We start from the raw sequence: 21,529 nt of genomic DNA, 5'->3' as shown, positions 1-21,529 counted from the left end.
ACGACTTGCGCGTGAAATCACGTTTTCACTATGGTGCCCACCAAGCATCGATACGAATCGTCAACACCACCTGTCCTCTTTGATGGCTCTCCGAGCCCACTGGACTCGACCGAAGAGAAGCCACCCTACTTCATCGCTTATGGCTAGGAGTGGCATTTACAAAACCCTACTCCTTTGTCATAGGAATGGCCGACAACGCTCTCTGCGATGCCTGTCATTGCGAAGAGACGCTACACCACATCCTGTGTGACTGTCCATTGTATGAAATCCAGAGACAGTCACTGGCGTCTGCTTTTGCGCGCATCGACAACAGCCAAATGTCTGTGGACACTATTATGTCAAGTGCCCGAGAGAAGACACTGCAACAGAAGGCGACGAAAGCTCTGTTGAAATTCCTACGCGACACCGACTTGAACAAGCGACTGTAACAGCAATGTCACACACCGCGAAAGACAAGACTGGACTATGACTGAGTGTGCGCGCATGTGCTGCCGAATGTGCTGTTTCTATCTTCCCTCTCTGCTCTCTTTCATCTCCCCCATCCCTCTCCCATGCGCAGGGTAGCAAACCGGCTGCCTATAGGCTGGTTAACCTCCCTGCCTTTCTTTCCCTCTATTTTCCTTCCTTTTTTCCCGCTTTACGCGTCCGCCTATCCATACATACGTCTGCTATGTCTGTCCGTCCGTCCGTGCGTGCATTCGTGCGTCCACATGGTGAACAATGTTACGCTATCTCGCAAAACATATGGCACATACCCGCTTTATTCGTCCAATAAATTCGTCCGTCCGTCTGCTAGTCTGCCTGTCTTTCCACCCATGCATCCATCTGGGCGTTTATCTAGTGAACACTCCAAGTACCGCCATCTCGCTTCTCGCATACCCCGTGGCACATACCCGCTTTACGCGTCCGTCCATCCGTCCGTCCGTCTGCTAGAATGTCTGTCCATCCGTCCCTACGTCCGTCCGTGTGTCCATCTAGTGGACACTCCAAGTACCACCATGTCGCATACCCTGTGAAAGATACACGCTTTAAGCATCCGTCTATCCATCCTTTCGTTTGCGAGTCTGCCTGTCCGTCCGTCCATACTTCCATCTATTGAACACTCCTAGTACTGCCATCTCGCATACCCTGTGGCACCTACCCACTGTACACGTCCGTCCATTCGTCCATCCCTCTGCTATGTCTGTCCGTCCGCCCAAGCGTCCATCCGTGCGTCCATGTAATGAACACTCCAAGTACCACCATCTCGCATACCCTGTGGCACATACCCGCTTTACGCGTCCGTGTATCCGTCTGTGCGTCTGCTAGTCTGTCTGTCTGTCCATCCGAGCGTCCATCCGTGCTCCATCTAGTGAACACTCCAAGTACTGCCATCTCGTATGTCGCATACCCCGTGGCACATACCCGGTTTACGTGTCCGTCTATCTGTCCGTCCTTCTAGACTGTCTGTTCGTCCGACCATGCGTCTATCCGTGCGTTCATCTAGTGAACACTCCAAGTACAGCCATCTCGCAAAGCCTGTGGCACATGCACGCTTTACGCGCCCGTCTGTTCGTCCGTCCGTCTGCTAGGCTGTCTCTCCGTTCATTCGTGCGTCAATCTAGCGAACACGCCAAGTACCGCCATCTCGCATATCCTTTGGCAGGTGATTCTCTTGTGGAACACATCTTGCGGTCTGTGCTGTTTTTTCTGCGTTCCACAGCACAACAGCGGGGTCGCAGCCCCCTACATCGCGGTCATGGATGTACAATTCTCGAGATCCCGCCCAGTACCAGTTCATCCACGGGCATTGCTTCAAGAAAGCATGGTAATCCATCTAGTGAGAGCGAGGACACCGAGCTGTACTCTGCATCAGACTACGAGTCTTCGGAAGACGACTTCGAACCTGTGCTCTACCGCAAGGCCAAACGAAGAATCATGAACGCATCATCGGCATCAAGTACAGCCACTGTGAGGACAGCGCCTCAGCAATGGCCTCACTCCATTCTGTTTGTGCCGCAGACTACTACTGCCAATCTACGCTTCCTCAACAGGCGAGCACTGTCCTTGTACCTTGAAAACATTTTGCCTAACGAGATTAAGGACATCAGGATAAACACGAGGAAGAATATTTTGGCAATCGACGTTAGGAACCCAAGTGCACTTAACATGCTACACCATGTGTCAGAGCTGGGAAACATCAAAGTCTGATCCATCATACCAGCGAATGGTGACACCGTAACAGGAGTTATCTATGACATAGACACTGAAATCGCCAATGAAGATGTTCCTGTACTGATAAAATCGGTGAGTGCAAACAACGTCATTGTGCATGCTGGTCGCCTAGGCAACTCTCGTTGTGTGCGACTAACATTCAAGAATGACTGTCTTCCCTCTTACGTGAAGGTTGGCCATTTCCGTCACCAGGTTTGCCAATTTATTCCAAAGCCTATGCAGTGTTTCAAGTGCCAGAAGATTTGCCACGTGAAGGGCGTTCACAGAAATTTCGAAGTGTGCCCCTGACGCGCTGAACACCACTCAAAAGACGACTGTAATGCAACTATGTTGAAATGCCCCAACTGCCAAGGAGCTCACAGTGCTTCCTCCAAGGACTGTCCTCAGATTAAGAAAGAGATTTATATTCTGAGGCAAATGGTGCGAGACAACTCAACTCACAGAGAAGCTGCGCAAAAAGTAAGGCGAAGGCGCCGTCGTCGTCGAAGGTCCTCACGAAGGACAGTGCAAAATCTGACGAGAAAGCCAGAAACCCAAGTGAAACCGAGAGGCGCGGCTCCTAGCACGGCAAACATCTGCGCTGAAAGAGAAGATGCTGGAAGATCTCTTTCTCCAAAGGAATGGCCGCCCCTTCAGCCTAGACGATCTGTTGAGCCTCAACAGAAGCCGCCTCAAGAACAAGCACAAAATGCTGCAACGGCCGGGAAGCCTCATCGCGTGATGGTGATGCTAAGGTCATTAGTGGACACAATTCGCATGTTGCTAAGCGACATGGATACACCGTCAGACAAAAGTGCCCTTCAATTACTGGACGCGCTTAGTCCAGTGCTAGCAGCCCTAGAGTATACCATGGCTAACACACCACTGTCTTTCAGGGATGAGGTTCGTAAAGCAGCAATACTGCAGTGGAATTCCAGGGGACTGAAATCGCGCATTGGTGACTTTCGTCGATTAGTGTACGTCAATATGTTTCCCGTAATCGTCATTTGTGAGCCGAACTTATCGAGCGCAATACGACTCTCGGGATACGAACCTTTTATGTCGTCTACTGTTACTGAAAGCAACAAGGTTCTGATGTACATTCGCCGAGACCTCACTTACATCCTTCAACCTGTACCACCTCATGACGGAAACCAATACGTATGCTTAAGAGTGAAAAAGAGGAGTCTCCACATCACTGCGGTTGGCGCATACCTATCACCATCAAGCCGTTTCGATCAAAAAAGTCTACGAGACATCATAGCGTTAACTCCTGACCCGTGTGTTATCATTGGGGATTTTGACGCTCATCGTACATTATGGGAAACTCAGAATAGCAACATGAAGGGCAGAAGCTTGGTGTCTTTTGCCTGCGACAACCAACTTTGGTTACTGAACGATGGCAGTCCTACATTTTTACGTGGCTCAACATACAGCAGCGGTCTCGGCTTGGCTTTTGTTTCGCGAAGCCTAGTGAAACACACTGAATGGTTCACGGATATAGAAACGCACGGGAGTGATCACATTCCAACATACGTCAAGATCAGAGGATTGTCGCCTCCTAAAGTGCGTGACATGGTTAAAAGAGTGGACTGAAAAAATTTCAGTCCCGTATGAAAGACCAATGCCAAGAACACATATCCGATTTACAAGAGGCCATCAAGAGCACTGTAAAAGAGACTGTGTGTATGACCCCATGCCCTGTAAGAATCATGGACATCGACATAAAGCTGGAGCGGCTTCGAGCCTTGCGACGACGAGCTGAAAGAAGGTACCGGCGCAAGAAGGACATAGAAGATTTACGGACTGCTAGACGTATGCAGAAGATCAAACGTTGGTTGGACAAGCTAGAATTCCAACGCTGGATTACTTTCTGCGAGTTACTCGACCCCCGTAAGCCTTTATCGCAGATATGGAGGACGGTTAGAGGTTTGCGGTCATCGCCCATTCAGAAGCCACCATTCAAGGCCTTAGCCCTTCACCGAAATTGACCAGATGTGGACGTTGCTGAAGAGTTCTGTGCCGGACTATTAAGGCAAACTACAGCCATCAGCAGCTCACCACTTTCGAGCAGTTGTCCGCTACCACGTGACTTCTGTATGGACTTCCCGTTCACCATTCAGGAGCTCAAAGCAGCGCTCACTTCATGCAAACGGACCTCCGCACCAGGACCTGACGGAATCTCCTACAGAGCCCTGTGTCATCTGGGTGAGCGTGCGAGAATAGCTCTACTTCAGCTATATAATGACTATTGGCTAGAGGGCACTGTCCCCTTAAGTTGGAAAACTAGTCGTCTAGTACCATTACTCATCATCACATCATCATCAGCCTGGTTACGTCCACTGCAGGACAAAGGCCTCTCCCATGTTCCGCCAGTTAACCCGGTCCTGTGCTTGCTGCTGCCAATTTATACCCGCAAACTTCTTAATCTCATCTGTCCACCTAACCTTCTGTCTCCCCCTAACCCGCTTCCCTTCTCTGGGAATCCAGTCAGTTACCCTTAATGACCAGCGGTTATCCTGTCTACGCGCTACATGCCGTGCCCATATCCATTTCTTCATCTTGATTTCAGCTATGATATCCTTCACCCCCGTTTGTTTCCTAATCCACTCTGCTCTCTTCTTGTCTCTTAAGGTTACACCTACCATTTTTCTTTCCATTGCTCGCTGCGTCGTCCTCAATTTAAGCTGAACCCTCTTTGTAAGTCTCCAGGTTTCTGCTCCGTAGCTAAGTACCGGCAAGATACAGCTGTTATATACCTTCCTCTTGAGGGATAGTGGCAATCTACCTGTCATAATTTGAGAGCGCCTGCTGAATGTGCTCCACCCCATTCTTATTCTTCTAGTTACTTCAATCTCGTGGTTCGGCTCTGCGGTTATTACCTGCCCTAAGTAGACATAGTCTTTTACAACTTCAAGTGCACTATTACCTATCTCGAAGCGCTGCTCCTTGCCGAGGTTGTTGTACATTACTTTCGTTTTCTGCAGATTAATTTTAAGACCCACCTTTCTGCTCTCCTTGTCTAACTCCGTAATCATGAGTTGCAATTCGTCCGCCGAGTTACTCAGCAATGCAATGTCATCGGCGAAGCGCAGGTTACTAAGGTATTCTCCATTGACTCTTATCCCTAACTGTTCCCATTCTAGGCTTCTGAAAACCTCCTGTAAGCACGCGGTAAATAGCATTGGGGAAATTGTGTCCCCCTGCCTTACACCCTTCTTGATTGGTATTCTGTTGCTTTCTTTATGAAGCACTATGGTAGCAGTTGATCCCCTGTAGATTTCTTCCAGAATGTTTATATATACTTCATCTACGCCCTGATTCCGCAGTGTTTGCATGACGGATGATATTTCTACTGAATCAAACGCCTTCTCGTAATCTATGAAGGCTATGTATAGTGGTTGGTTATACTCCGAGCATTTCTCTATTACCTGATCGATAGTATGAATGTGGTCTATTGTTGAGTAGCCTGTTCGAAATCCTGCTTGTTTCTTTGGTTGATTGAATTCTAATGTTTTCTTTACTCTGTTAGCAATTACCTTTGTAAATAGCTTGTATACTACAGAGAGCAAGCTGATCGGTCTGTAATTCTTCAAGTCCTTGTCATCTCCTTTCTTATGTATTAAGATGATGTTAGCGTTCTTCCAAGACTCTGGTACTCTTCCCGTCAGGAGACACCTCGTAAACAGGGTGGCTAGTTTTTCTAACACAATCTGTCCTCCATCTTTCAGCATATCTGATGTTACCTGATCCTCACCAGCAGCTTTGCCCCTTTGCATGCTCTCCAAAGCTTTTCTGACTTCTTCTATTATTACTGGTGGGGCGTAATCTTGGTTACTGCTAGTTCTTCTAGTATTAAGGTCGTGGTGGTTTCGGCTACTGTAGAGATCTCTGTAAAACTCCTCCGCTATTTTAACTATCTTATCCATATTGGTAGTTATTTTGCCTTCTTTGTCCCTTAGTACCATTACTAAAACCTGGCAAATCACCATTGGAACTTTCCTCCTATCGCCCGATCACATTGCCTAGTTGCGTGGGTAAAGTGATGGAGAGAATGATTCTTGCCCGACTCGAGTGTTACTTGGAGTATCATGAGATCTACCCAAACGCCATGGCTGGCTTTCGACGTGGTCGATCATCGATCAATAGCGTCATCGACCAAATCACGTACGTTGAACACAAGAAAGGCCATAAGCGTCTTTGCGCCTCTCTGTTCCTTGACGTCAAAGGAGCCTATGATAATGTTACACATGAAGCCGTCCTAATTGCACTAGAAGAGATTGGAGTTGGTGGCCGAATGTTTAAGCGGATACGCAGTTATCTCCAAATGCGATCCTATTTTGTGAGTACAGAGACCGGGAACACGTCTACACATTTCAGTTGTCGTGGCGTCCCTCAGGGTGGTGTACTGAACCCCGTGACATTCAATATAACTCTAATCGCTCTCCATACGCACCTACCAAGCAATATATGACATCTGCATCTGGACATCTGCAGTAACTCGCCTGCAGTTACGAGCGAGAATACAGAGAGCTGCTACTGCAACTACTTTGTATCTGCACAATCGAGGCCTGGAAATTACCTCCGGAAAGTGCGCTATTCTGGCATTTACGCGCAAGCGCATGTCAAATTACAGAGTGTCAATTAACGGTCAAATTATACCATATTGTCGATCTCACAAATTTCTGGGTGTCATAGTCGACAGAGACATATCATGGAACCCTCATGTGTCGTATTTGAAAAAGCGATTGACAGGCATATGCCATCTTTTCAAGTTTCTCGCTGGAAAGACTTGGAGAATGCAGCCTAATGCTATGTTACGACTGTACAGGGTGCTTTTCCTTGGCTTTTTACGATACAGTCTGCCTGCCTTATCAAACGCCAGCAAAACAAGTCGATGCATGATACAAAGCGTTCAGGCACAGGCGCTTCGAATATGTCTAGGTCTGCCTCAGGGTGCCTCAACAATGGCGACTATAGCTATAGCCAAAGACCACCTCGTGCAGACTCATATTGAAATTGAAGCTTTGAGGACACACATAAGGCATGTGGGCCGGACTCCCCATCACCACCTAACCTCTCTACCAGTGAATAGACCTCATACTTCCTTTTGTCGAACAATAACTATACATGGTGACTCCCTACCAACTGGTTTTACGCCCGCGGCGAGACCTTCAATTCCTCCATGATGCCTCAAACAGCCATTCATCAACCTGACAATACCAGGCATCCAGAAAAAAAACGAGATTTCTCAATACCAGCCCTGAAGTAGCTCGCCTTACTTCTGCTGTACGAGAAGTACCAAGACTGCACCCACGTCTACACGGACGGCTCCATTCTGCCAAACAGCTCAACAGTGGCGGTCATTATTCCAACGCATGCCACAACCATCAAATTCAGGACAGCTCATGCAACCACAACAACGGCAGCAGAGCTTGCAGCGCTTCGCGCTGCGCTGCGGTTCATTAACGACCAAAGCACGCAACGGTGGACCATTTTCTGCGACTGCAAGGCGGCACTGCAGTCACTTCTATCAAATCTACGCCGTGGCTCACACGATCAGTTGGTATTTGAAACAGCAGAAATGCTACACCATATAACAGAGAAAGGGCACCACGTAATATTTCAGTGGTTGCCAAGCCACTGTGGAATTATCGGTAACGAACGAGCTGATCAAGCTGCCCGTTCAGCCAATACAGAACACAACGACCAGCCAATATTCTCTCAAGGACGGACGCTGCTAGGAGGCTCCGCATTCTTGCTCGCCAACGCTCCATGGCTCTTTGGAATGAGCCTCTCTTTGCGCATGCAAGATTACGATCCCTTGATGCAACGTTAAGCATGCAGCTTCCAACAAAAAAAAAACTCCCAACCATTTCCCCGAGGGTGAACATGGTTAAGTGCGAATGCACGGGGTGATGCTATGAGGGGTATTTATTATTTCGCACTATTTTATTTATTATTCACGCTATGGTGCCTTTATGGTGTAATGGTTCCTGGGAATCGCAATTTGATCACACGGGGGAGTTTACGTTAACTTACTGGCGAATGCCAACGGATTTTAACTTTACTCCCCCTCATAGCATCACCCCGTGCATTCGCACTTAACCATGTTCACCCTCGGGGAAATGCTTGGGAGTTTTATTGCTGATGATGATGATTAAATTGTAATTAATGAATTTAAGTGTTGTTTCTCATGAAGCATTTGTACACAGATACATTATATACGAAGTATTATTCATTTACACTTCACGATTTTCGTACGATGCATTAAATGCACACATCGCGAGCGCGTCACACACACACACAAACTACACTACAGATTAGCACCTATTCGTGCTATCGTTGTAGCTCACGGTTAGTACCAGTGCTTTGTGATCCGAGAAATGTACGGTGAGCGGATCCGGCAAGACGGAGTGGACCGTACAGTTCCTACTGAACGCCAAGTCTATGAAGCCACCGTTGATCGTGGTCGAAAACTCGAGAGACAGACACGTCATCGAGTAATTGTTCAGCATGTGGTCAACCAACCAGCCATTGCCCTTTCTAACGTCCACGTTAAAGTCACCCACCACTACAATCGGAACCAAGCGACGCGCGCGCAGAGACTCACTCTCCATCGCCGCATCCATCTGCTCCAAGACGTCATCTCTCGAGAGGTTCGGGGCCAGGTAGACGGTCACAACCAGGACGGCATCGCCGGAGTAGGCACTGGTATAGACGGAGGCGTACGGCGAGTCGTCTCTGAGCGGCGAAGTACACACGGCATGCGAGAGGACGTTGGCGTAGACGTGTCAAACCAAGCACACGCTGCAGTACTCGCCCCGGCTTCAACTCCGGGCGAAGGAGCACGGGTCGTCAGTGGGACACGTTCGCGGCGATGCATCAGGAGCGAGGTCGGCACGCTGTAAGACCAGGAGTTGGGTCCGGTCCTGCTGTCGCCTGAGCTCTTCACTGAAGGGCCGGTAGCGCTTTAGGAAGACGTTCACTCCACCAGCCCTTCTCTCGGCGAGGGCCCGGATCACGCGATCGTAGCCACTCAGGGAGACATCGGCAGCGCAGTCACCGGAGAAGTGGTTCCAGGTCTCCTTGAGGCAGAGGAGATCAACTCTGGAGAGTAAGGGGTCTTTGGCAACGTCCAGTGCATGCGCCGAGAGAGAGCGGACGTTTAGGAGCGCGAGCGTGAACTCCCTACAGCCACCCTCGCACACCCAGCGGAAATGCGGGTCCCTCAGAGCGGAGAGGTAGCGCTGCGTGACGGTGACGAGACGGTGATTCTCGAGCCTCCGAAACTCATTGAGCATGGGTTTGTCGGGGTTGTCTTGCTTGTGGTAGAAGGTATGGTCTCCCTCAGCTTTGGTGAGGAATAGTCCGTTGAGGTTGGTTGGAGAGAGCGCAACGTAGACGAGCTTCTGCGGGTGCTTCTTGGAGTAGTCGTACACGACCGAGGCGTAGGTTCCCCCCTGAGATTTGTGCACGGTGATGGCGCTGGCCTGGACAAGGGGGAACTGCGTCCGTTTACAAGCTATGCCGGCCTTTCGATCTACCGTGACTGTGGCCGACTGCATCTCGATGGGTATCCAGTTCTCGCTGGTCACGTCGTAGCCGTTGGAACGGGCCTCGTCAACGGCCCGAGTGGCGCGCGCACGCGTGAGCTTTCCGGGTCCGGGCACATCGAACTCGAGCCACAGTCGCCTCACGCGCGTCTCTTCATCCTCGTCTCCTTCTCCTTCTTCGGGCAACGGGCCGGGCATCGGGCAACGGGCCGGCGAGCTCACACAGCCGCAAGACTCCAACCACACCGTTGACCAGACCATCCACGAGATCGATGTTATGAGTCATCATGTAGGGCTTGCCAACCATGGCCATGACTTCCCCGGGCAGATTTGCAAACTCACTGGGAACCATGCGGGCAACCCTGCGCTTGGCATTCTCGAGCAGATGCGGCGTCTTGCACCCGAGGTATCGATCACGCGCGCGAAGCACCACGAAGTCGTCCTGCAAACGGGCCACGGCCTCGTTGAAACGCGTGACATCGGCGTTCGAGTAGAAGATGCGCACGGCCGAGGGCGCGCGCTCGGCGGCTTCCTCGACCGTGACGAACCTGGATTCGAGAAGCTTTACTTCTTCGGGCTCGAGCGCGCGGCCGTCCCCAATCTTGGTGAGGACCACGGAGAAGGTGACGTCGGACTGGCGCACGACTCTCACGAGCGGGAAGTATTCGAGATGATGCCAGGTGACAGTGCTGAATCCGAGGAGACCATCAGCACTGCGGGGCCGCTTGAAGATCTCACTGGCACGCACGGGCGGCAACTGCCACAGGTCCCCGCAAAGGATGACGTCCAGTCCACCGAAGGGTTCGGTGAGTCGCTGCGTGATCTGGCGCAGACGGCAATCAACCAGTTGGAGTTGGTCGGCGGACATCATACTGACTTCGTCTATGATGACGCACTTGAGTCTGCGGAAGGCACACCGGAAGGTGTTCAGGTCACTAGGTCAGAGTCCACCGTCCCCCATGACTCTGGGGCGGGCGTCCTGTCGGTTTCCACGGGCAGCCCGCACAAGTTTGAAGGCACTGTGGACGGTGGTTCCACCCACAGCAACGGCGGCCTTTCTCGTACTGGCGCAGATCACTTACGCGTTGTAGACGGAAGGGACTGATGAGGAGGAGCCGTCTTCCCAGCCAACGGCACCGCAGCAGTCCGCACAGCGGTTATACACGTCCATGGCGAGCTTGAGCACGAAGGTACCCAACCCGCGGGTCCCGTGAAGAAGACCCGCAGCGGAGGCTGCCCCGGCGTGGTCTGACGGTGCAGAATCTCACGCAGCAACTCGTACTGCTCGGGGTTGGTGCTGCGCATCATGGAGACGTACTCTTCTCTTTCCATGATTTAGCGCCGTTTGCGTACCGCAGCACACGGCATACTGACCTCCTTGAGCAGTCGGAGCAGGCGCTCGTTAGGCAGCACGTCCGCGTACACACTAGCATCTGCATCTCGTTGTTCGGGGATTTGTACACGCGCACACCCGTCATCTTCATTACATTCTTCTTCTTCTTGCATTGTTCTTTCTTCATCCTCCTCTCTCTCTCGCCTGAGCCGCAGCATCTCGGCGTAGTGGACCTCCACCATTTCTTGGACCAGTGCATCGTCATCCGCCGGGTTGTATTCTTTTCGTTTTACCTCGATCAACTGCTTGTTGTTCTCGTAGATGGACACATACCTATCACCATCCAACACATCAACCGTTTCGCTTCGGAACGGGACGTATAGAAGGACATTTTCCGGCATATACGACTCCACATCGTTACCGGGGTTGTATCCGCGGTAGCGTATCACAGCCAGCTGTACCCTGAGCACGTAACGGCAATCACCCTTCGCCGGCCGGTACTTGCTGGCGAAGTCGGCGAGGCATACGTCGTTGAGGATAGGTGGCCTGGCCTCGTACTTTTGCACGAGGTTCGCTTTCCAGACGTCGGTGGAGCCCAGAGGGAGCGCCTCCAACTCGGCACGCGTTTTGCGTACGCGCACCCGTTCTTCGGGGTAGCACGTGGGGACGTACACCACCTCCCGGCTCTTGTGCGACATGTCCTGTTTGAGCAGAAACCAGGCCGCCTCCTGTGCCGACATTTCATTTTCTTTAAGGATGTCCACACGAAGCTTGCGGATCACGGCTTCGATGTCGTCGTTGGGATTCGTTTTGAGGATCTCGGCGACGGTGCGTTTGAGGTTGGACATTCCGCGGTCGGACTTATTGACATAGTCCACCACGTAGGAAGCGCACGCGTAGTGATCGAGTATTATCTGCATATCCATATTCGAATCCAAGACCCGGCCTATCCACGCGTTGAATGCCTTCACAAACATCTCCGCCGGGGTCCTTCGATGGAGGACGCAGGGTCGCGAAAGGCCGGCGCGCAGGACATCCATATACTCCTTCTCGGAGTGCAGGCCAAAAGCGCGTAGGAACGAGGCGAGATCCTCAAAGTCGCCGGACTTGAGGTCCTTGTGCATTTCATCATACTTCTTCTTGAGGGCCTTGAGACGCTGGCGTTCCCGCTCACTCTCCGCATCGTATCCCTCCGGCGCAGGTGAAAACGGCACCACGATCCTTGTTTCATCACTGGGCATGAAGGGCGCCCCGAACCGGCACTTGGTGCGGCCGCGCTTGTAGCACGTGTGGGTGTGCAGATGCGTCTGCGTGCGCGGCCGTTTGAGGAGCGTAGTGTCGAGCGTGAGGAGTTGGGCCACCATCTCGAGGGTCTTGGGCATTGGCACCTTCCTCACTAGTGAGCTCCTCGTCGGGCGCCTCTTCCAGTCACAGGATCACGTGCACGTGCGCGCTTCCTCTATGCTGGAACTCCACCCGCTTGAAGTAATCCCGGATCACGTACGGGCAGAACGGCGAGCAGTTTCGGTCGGCGAGCACGTTCATGATGACGTCGAAGATTCTGGTGATGTACATCGCGCAGGCAACGGGGTCTTCGTTCACGAACTCCACGCGCTCCCAGGCCATCATCTCGGACACGGGCCGAGGCGTGCCATCGGGCCCAACCCGCAGCCGCTCCAGGGTCTCGAGCAGGCGCTCCCAGTGGACCTCGGACGCGGACATGGTCAGGAACGCGTGCAGCTTGCCCAACTGGCGGATCATTGTGAAGAGTTCACTCCTGCGATCCAGCCAGTACTAGACCGTATTTGGAACGCCCCGCATGAATACGAGGTCGCGGTCCAGCACCTCCTCCAAGAACTTCTTACCGCCACTCTCGAGCTGCTCGCGCGTGATGGAACCAGTGGTCTCGTTGGTGCGAAATATCATGTTGCTTTCCGCAACGTTGTACCGCATCACCTTCGCGGCCATGTACAAGACGTGCTCCGGCGTCGCTCCACGCTGGTCGGTGCACCGTATCTCGCTGCTGGCCATGGCGAATGGCGTGGAACGCGGACCGATGATCTTGCGAGGCACGCCCATGTATATCGTGGGGAAGGCGAGCTCTTCCACATACTCATCCATGAAGAGCGCCAGTGGGGCGCGGTTCTCACCCGGAGCGAGGTGCAGGCTATGCGACTGATCGATTAGCTTGTCAGCGGCAGCGGCATCGTCCAGTTCACCTCTTCGCTCCCCATCATCTCTCATCAAGAGAGTGCGCTGTCGTTGCTCACCCTCCTCATTAAAGAAGATTGTCTTTGACATGGCATTGAGGGCAATGGCTAGTTGCACGGGGTCGTCCAAATCTATGTTCTCGGGGACAGTCTTGATGTCATCCGCGTCGTCTCCCCCCTGGGCGCGTTCACCTTCACAAACAGCCGCATCATCGTCATCGAAGACACCCAGCCGACTCCAGTCGATGCGCACTTCGCTAGCGACATACAACGGCGCATGCTCCAGGTGCTTCAACCAGGCCAAGATGTTACCGCGCTTCACCAGTCCGCACCTGTACGTAGCGGGACTCACCAGCCTCCACTTCACCTGCACGTCTATTGCAACGTCCTCGGGAACCAGCCGCGGAAGACACTCCACCATGCTCGGAACGTCGATGGGCACGTTCACGATCTGTCCCTTAATGCCGTACTGACCGTTGCCCCGCGTGAGCCGCCTGATGCTCATGAAGGGGAGTCGAGGCGAGATGAGGCGCTCTTCTACCGGGTTCAGATCGGGGAGGTCCGCGGGACGAGGCGGGTACGCGTAGCCGTGGCTCTTGCTCAATGGCGGAACCCGCCCGGCCAGCAGGGACTCTCGGCAAGACGCACACACCCGGAACGCAGCGAAGGGAGCCAGCCGCGGGTCTTGCGCATCCATGTCGTCGCATCGGTGTTCGCCCGACCGTCTTCCGAACTCGTTCCCAAGAACCCGCAACGCGTTCAACCTGTTGGTCTCGTTCCTTACGCCGGAAATGCAGCTCAGGTTGTTATCGAACCACAGCCGGTCACATACGGCGCAGCTGCAACCGAAGCTCCGATCCACAAAGTCGCGTTTAAAACGCGCGTCCGGACGAGCAAAGTCCAGGGCTCGGACCCTCTCCCGCGCGGCACGTTCACTGGCTCGAACGGCTTCGGGAACGTCCACTCGCCGTTGACGATTGCGAGCAGCGTCTTGACGCTGGCCTTCATCGCCTTCTCCGCCTGACGCTTGCGTTGTCGTTCCGCTTCTTGGGCCGCGTTCGCGGCTCGATGCTGACGCCTCATCTCGGCCTCGCGAGCGCGCAGTTCACCATCCGCTGCACGCTTCGCCCGCTTGTCCTCGGCCTCGCGAGCGCGAAGTTCGGCATCCTCTGCACGCTTCGCCCGCTTGTCCTCGGCCTCGCGAGCGCGCAGTTCGGTATCCGCTGCACGCTTCGCCCGCTTGCACTCGGCCTCGCGAACACGCAGTTCGGCATCCGCTGCACGCTTCACCCGCTTACGTTCGGTCTCACGAGCCCTTCGCAGCGCCGCCTTGTCTTCCAACGTCGGCGAAACCACCGCGGTACCGTCACCTCCAACGACGAGTGCAGTGCTGGCATTCGGTTGTACTGCATTCGTTGTTGATGGTAGCGCTGCCTCCGGGATATCCATCGCACGACCCACTCGACCCACTCTCGACGGGAGACTGAGAGAGAAGGCAGGTGCGCGAGAGAGAGGGGTGCGCGAGAGAGAGGGGTGCGCGCGCAGCTGCAGCGAGCGAGGAGAGCGGAGGAGCGAGCGAAGGGGGAGGGGACGCGCGCAGCGGCGTTAAAGATATAAGGCGCGTTACTGACACTGATATCAGCGTCGCGTCCGTGGCTTCTTCGGTAGAGCGTCGCGCTGCGGCTCGCAAGTCCTCTTTCTTTAAAGATAAAGAGAAGACTGTGGACGCCGCCGACAGGGGTGGATGGTTTGGGGTCGCTTATAAAGTGTATTCACACTTAAAATTCGACGAGGCGACGCTACTGCCCTTGCAGACTATGGTTGGGAGTCGTGTTTACCCGTGCGTACGCGTTCCGCATAGGTATGGACGACACCGCCGACTGTGCACACTGCGGAGATGAAGAAACAATTCGACATATCCTGTGTGACTGCCCGAAATACAATTTGGAAAGACAACACCTTTCTAATAAACTAAACAGGTTAGATGACCAGCCGCTGTCAGAAGAAAGTATACTGCGCAATCGTCATGACTCATCGTCACAGAAGAAAGCCGTGCAAGCGCTAGTGGGCTTCCTACGAACTACTGGCCTGCCGGAACGCCTCTGGGTGGACTGAAGTGTGTGTGCGTGTGTGTCGGTGTTTTTTTTTCTCATTTATTAATTAACTCTTCCTTTCTCTTACAACACCCTATTACCCAAACCCAGTGTAAGGTAGCATACCGGATACTAGCATCTGGTTAACCTCCCTACCTTCATTTTTTCTCGTTTCGCTCTCTATCTCTCTATCCTGTGGCACATACCCGCTTTACGCATCCGTCTATTCGCCCATCCGTCTGCTATGTCTGTCCATCGGTCCATGCGTCCGTCCATGCGTCTATCTAGTGAAAACTCCTGGTACCACCATCTCGCATCTCGCATACTCTTTGGCACATACCCGCTTCACGCGTCGGTCTATGCGTCCTTCCGTCTGCTCGTCTCTCTCCATCCATCCAAGTGTCCGTCCATGAGTGCATCTAGAGAGCCCTCCAAGTACCGCCTTCTCGCATACCCTGTGGCACATACCCACTTTACGCGTCCGTCTGTCCGTGTGTCCTGCAGCTAGACTGTCTGGTCGTCCGTGCGTGCGTCCGTCCGTTCGTCCATCTAATGAACACTCCAAGTTCCGCAATCTTGCATACCCTGGGGCACATACACGCTTTACGCGTCTGTCTATCCGTCCATCTGTTAGTCTGTCTGCCCATCCACCCATGCGTCCGTCAATGCGTCCATCCACTGAACCCTCCAGGTACCACCATCTCGCATGCCCCTTCACACACACCCGCTTTAGGCATCCATCTATCCGTCCGTTCGTCTTCTTGTCTGTCTGTCCTTCCATCAATGTGTCCGTCCGTACGTTCATCCAGTACACACTCTAAAAACCGCCATCTCCATACCCTTTGGCACATACCTACTTTGTGTGTCCGTCTAACTGTCCATCCAATTTCTCTGTCTGTCCGTCCGTCCATGCGTGCATTCGTGCGCCCACATAGTGGACACACCAAGTACCGCCATCTCGCATACCATGTGGCATATACGCGCTTTACGCGTCCGTCTATCCGAACGTCCGCCTGCTAGTCTGTCTGTCCATCTGTCCATGCATCTGTCCGGGCGTCCATCTAGTGAACACTTCAAGTACCGCCATGTCGCAAACTTTTGGCACATACCCGCTTCATCCGTCCAATATATTCGTCCGTCCGTCTGCTAGTCTCTCTGTCCGTCCGTTCATGCGTCCGTCTGTGTGTCCATCTAGTGAACACTTCAAGTACTGCCATCTCGTATCTCGCATACCTTGGGGCACATAACCCCTTTACGCATCCATCTATTCGTCCATCCATCTGCTATGCCTGTCCGTCGGTCCATGCGTCCGTCCATGCGTCTATCTAGTGAAAACTCCAAGTACCACCATTTCGCATCTCGCATACCCTTTGGCACATACCCGCTTTACGCGTCCGTCTATCCAGCTGTCCATCAGGTAGTCTGTCTGTCTTTGCGCCCATGCGTCCATCCATGTGTCCATATAGTGAACACTCCAAGTACCGCAATCTCGCAAACCCTGAGGCACATACCCGCTTTACGTGTCTCTCTATCCGTACATCCAACTTCTATGTCTGCTCGTCCGTCCATGCGTGCATTTGTGTACCTACGTAGTGGACAGTCTTAGTACCACCACCTCGCATACCCTGTGGCACATACCCGCTTTACGCGTCCGTCTATCCGTACGTCTGTCTGCTTGTCTGTGTGTCCATCCGTATATGCTTCCATCCATGCGTCCATCTAGTGAACACTCTAAGTACCGCCATCTCGCATACCCTGTAGTACACAACCGCTATACGTGTCCGTCTATCCGTCCATCCAACTTCTATGTCTGTCCGTCCGTCCATGCGTGCATTTGTGCACCCACATAGTGGACACTCCTAGTACCGCCACCTCAAATACCCTGTGGCACATACCCGCTTTACGCGTCTGCCTATCCATACATACGTCTGCTAGTCTGTCTGTCCGTCCACCCATGCATCCATATATGCGTTTATATAGTGAACACTCCACGTACCGCCATATCGCATATCTGTCGCACATTCCCGCTTTACGCATCTATCTATCCATCCACCCGTCTGCTTGTTTCTCTGTCCGTCCGTCCATGCGTCCGTCCGTGCGTCCAACTAGTGAACACTCCCAGTACCGCCATCTCGCATCTCGCATACTCTGTGGCAAATACCCGTTTTACGTGTCCGTCTATCCGTCCGTCTGTTTCTAGTGTGTCTGTCCATTCGTCCGTGCGTCCATCTCGTTAACCCTTTAAGTACTGCAATGTCGCAACTGGCATACCCTGTGGCATATGCGCACTTTACGCGTCCGTCTATCCGTCTGTCTGTCTGCTAGTTTGCCTTTCCGTTCTGCGTGCGTCCGTCCGTGCGTCCAACTAGTGAACACTCCCAGTACCGCCATCTCGCATACCCTGTGGCACATACACGCTTTACGCGTCCGTCTATCCGTCCGTCTGTCTGCTACTCTGTCTGTCTGCCCATCCATGCATTCGTTCATGCGTCCATCTAGTGAACACTCCAGGTGCTGCCATCCCGCATCGCCTTTGGCACATACCCGCTTGACGCCTCCATCTATCTGTCCGTCCGTCTACTACTCGGTCCGTGCATCCATCTAGCAACCACTCCTGGTACCGCCATCTCGCTTCCCGTATCCCCCGTGGAACATACCCGCTTTACGCGTCCGTCTATACGTCCGTTCGTCAGCTAGAATGTCTGTCCGTCCATCCATGCGTCCGTCCGTGCGTACATCTAAATGAGCACTCCAAGTCCCGCCATCTCGGATACCCGGTGGCACATACACGCTTTACGCAACCGTCTATCCCTCCGTCCGTCTGCTAGTCTGTCTGTCCGTCTATGCGTGCATCTAGTGAACAACCCAAATACCACTATCTCGCATACCCTGTGGCACATACCCGCTTTACGCGTCCGTCTATCCGAACGTCCGTCTGCTAGTCTGCCTGTACATCCGTCAATGCGTCCGTCTGTGTGTCCATATAGTGGACACTTCAAGTACCATTATATTACATACCCTGTGATAGATACTTGATTTAAGCGTCCGTACATCCGTCCGCCCGTTTGCTAGTCTGTCTGTCCGCCCGTTCATACGTCTATCTATTGAACACTACCAGTACAGGCATCTCACATACCCTGTCGCACTTACCCACTGTACACGTCTGTCTATTCGTTCATCCCTCTGCTATGTCTTTCCGTCCGCCCATGCGTCCATCCGTGCGTCCAACTAGTCAACACTCTAAGTACCACCATCTCGCATACCCTGTGGCACATACCCGCTTTACGCGTCCGTCTATTCGTCCGTCCATCTGCTATGTCTGTCCGTCGGTCCATGCGTCCGTCCATGCGTCTGTCCGGATAGACAGGCGTGTTACACGCCTGTCTATCCGTACGTTCGTTTGCTTCTCTGTCTGTTTGTCGGTTCATGCGTCAGTCTCTGCGGCCATCTAGTGAACACTCCAAGTACCGCCATCACGCACACCATGTAGAACCCACACACTTTACGCGTCTGTCTATCCATCCGTCTGCTAGTCTGTCTGTCCGTCCATCCATGCGTCCATCCGTGCTTTCATCTAGTGAACACTCTGAGCACCGCCATCTCACATCCCGCATAACCTGTAGCACATACCGGTTTTACGTGTCTATCTATCAGTCCGTCCGTCTGCTAGTCGGTCTGTCCACCTGTTCATGCGTCCGTCTGTGCGTCCATCTAGTGAACACTTCAAGTACAGCCATCTCGCAATCCATATGGCACATACACGCTTTACGCGTCCGTCATCCCATCCGTTCGTCTGCTAGTCTGTCTGTCCATTCATCCGTGCGTCCATCTAGTGAACCCTCCAAGTACCGCCATCTCGCATACCCCGTGGTACATAACCGCTTTACTTGTCGGCCTATCCGTCACTCCTTCAGCTAGACTGTCTGGCCGACCGTCCGTGCGTCCACGATGTGAACACTTCAAGTACCATCATCTCGCATACCCTGGGGCACATACACGCTTTACGCATCCATCCGTCAGTCTGCTAGTCTGTCTGCCCGTCCGTCCGTACGTCCAACTAGTGAACACTCAAATTACAGTCATCTCGCATACCCTGTGGTACATACCCGCTTTACGCGTCCGTCTATTCATCCATCAGTCTGCTATGTCTGTCCGTCCGTCCATGCATGCTTTTGTGCATCAACATGGTGAACAAAGTTCCGCTACCTCGCAAAACCTATGGCGCATACCCACTTTATCCGTTCAATAAATTCGTCCGTCCGTCTCCTAGTCTGTCTGTCCGTCCATCCATGCATCCGTCCGTGCTTCCTTCTAGTGAACACTTCGAGTACTGCCATCTCGTATCTCGCATGCGTTGTGACGCATAACCTGTTTACGCGTCCGTTTATCTGTCCATCCGTCTCCTAGTCTGTCTGTCCGCCTGCCCACGCGTCCGTCCGTGCGTCCATATAGTGAACACTCCAAGTACCGCCATCTCGCATACCCTGTTGCACATACCCACTTTACGCGTCCGTCTATCCATCCATTCGTTTGCTATGTCTGTCCATCGCTCTATGCATCTGTCCATGCGTCTATCTAGTGAAAACCCAAGTACCACCATCTCGCATCTCGCATACCCTGTGGCAGATATCCGCTTCACGCTTTGGTCTATCCGTCCGTCCGTCTGCTAGTCTTTCTCTCCGCCCATCCAAGCGTCCGTCCATGCGTGAATCATGTGAACACTCCAAGTACCGCAATCTCGCATGCCCTGTGGCCCATACACGCTTTATGCGTCCATCTATGCGTACATCCATGTGCTAGTCTGTCTGTCCATCCGTCAATGCGTCCGTTTGTGCGCCCTTCTAGTGAACACTCTAAGTACCACCATCTCGCATACCTTGTGGCGCCCGTCAATCCGTCCATCTAACGTCTATGTCTGTCCGTCCGTCCATGCGTGCATTCGTGCACCCACCTAGTGGACACTCCTAGCACCGCCACCTCGCATACGCTGTGGCACATACCCGCTGTACGCGTCCGTCTATTCATACATCTGCTAGTCTGTCTGTCCGTCCGCCCATGCGTCCGTATATGCGTCCATCTAGTGAACACTCCAAGTAACGCCATCTCGCATACCCTGTGGCACATACAAGCTTTACGCGTCTGTCTATCCATCCGTCTGCTAGTCTGCCCGTCCACCGAAGCGTCCGTCAATGCTTCCATCCAGTGAACACTCCAGGTACCGCCATCTCGCACCCCCTGTCGCACATACCCGCTTTACGCATCCATCTATCCGTCCATCCGTCTGCTTAGTTGTCTGTCCGCCGTCCATGCGTCAGTCCGTGCGTCCAACTTGTGAACACTCCCAGTACCGCCATCTCGCATCTCGCATACTCTGTGGCAAATACCCGTTTTACGCGTCCGTCTATCCGTCCGTCCGTCTGCTAGTCTGCCTGTCTCTCTGTCCGCTCATGCGTTCGTCCTCTCGCCCATCTGGTGAACACTCCTACAAACGCCATCTTGCATACCCTGTGGCACATACACTCTTTGCGCGTCCATCTATGAATTCGTGCGTCTGCTACTCAGTCTGTCCGTCTGTCCATGCGCCTATCCAGTGAACACTCCAAGTATCGCTATCCTGCATACCCTGTGGCACATACACGCTTTACGCGTACGTCTATCCATTCATCCGTCTGCTACGTTGTCCGTCCGTTCGTGCGGCCGCTTTGTGAACACACCAAGTACCCCCATCTCGTATACCCTGTGGCACGTACACGCTTTACACGCCTGTCTATCCGTACGTCCAGCTGCTAGTCTGTCCGTCCATCCATCAATGCGTCCTTCCGCGCGTCCATTTAGTGATCACTCCAAGTACCACCATCTCGCATACCCTGTGTCACTTACCCACTTTACACGTCCGTCTATTCGTCCATCCCTCTGCTATGTCTGTCGGGCCGTCAGTGCGTCCATCCGTGCATCCATCTAGTAAACACTCTGAGTACCACCATCTCGCATACCCTGTGGCAAATACCCGCTTTACGCGTCTGTCTATCCATCTGTGCATCTGCTAGTCTACATATCTGTCCATTCGTGCGTCCGACCGTGGGTCCATCTACTGAGCACTCCAAGTACCACCATCTCGCATACCCTGTGACGCGTACCCACTTT

The sequence above is a fragment of the Rhipicephalus microplus genome, chromosome 5, assembly GCF_043290135.1.
Source record: "Rhipicephalus microplus isolate Deutch F79 chromosome 5, USDA_Rmic, whole genome shotgun sequence".
Taxonomy (NCBI): domain Eukaryota; kingdom Metazoa; phylum Arthropoda; class Arachnida; order Ixodida; family Ixodidae; genus Rhipicephalus; species Rhipicephalus microplus.
This window is presented reverse-complemented; position numbering follows the sequence as displayed.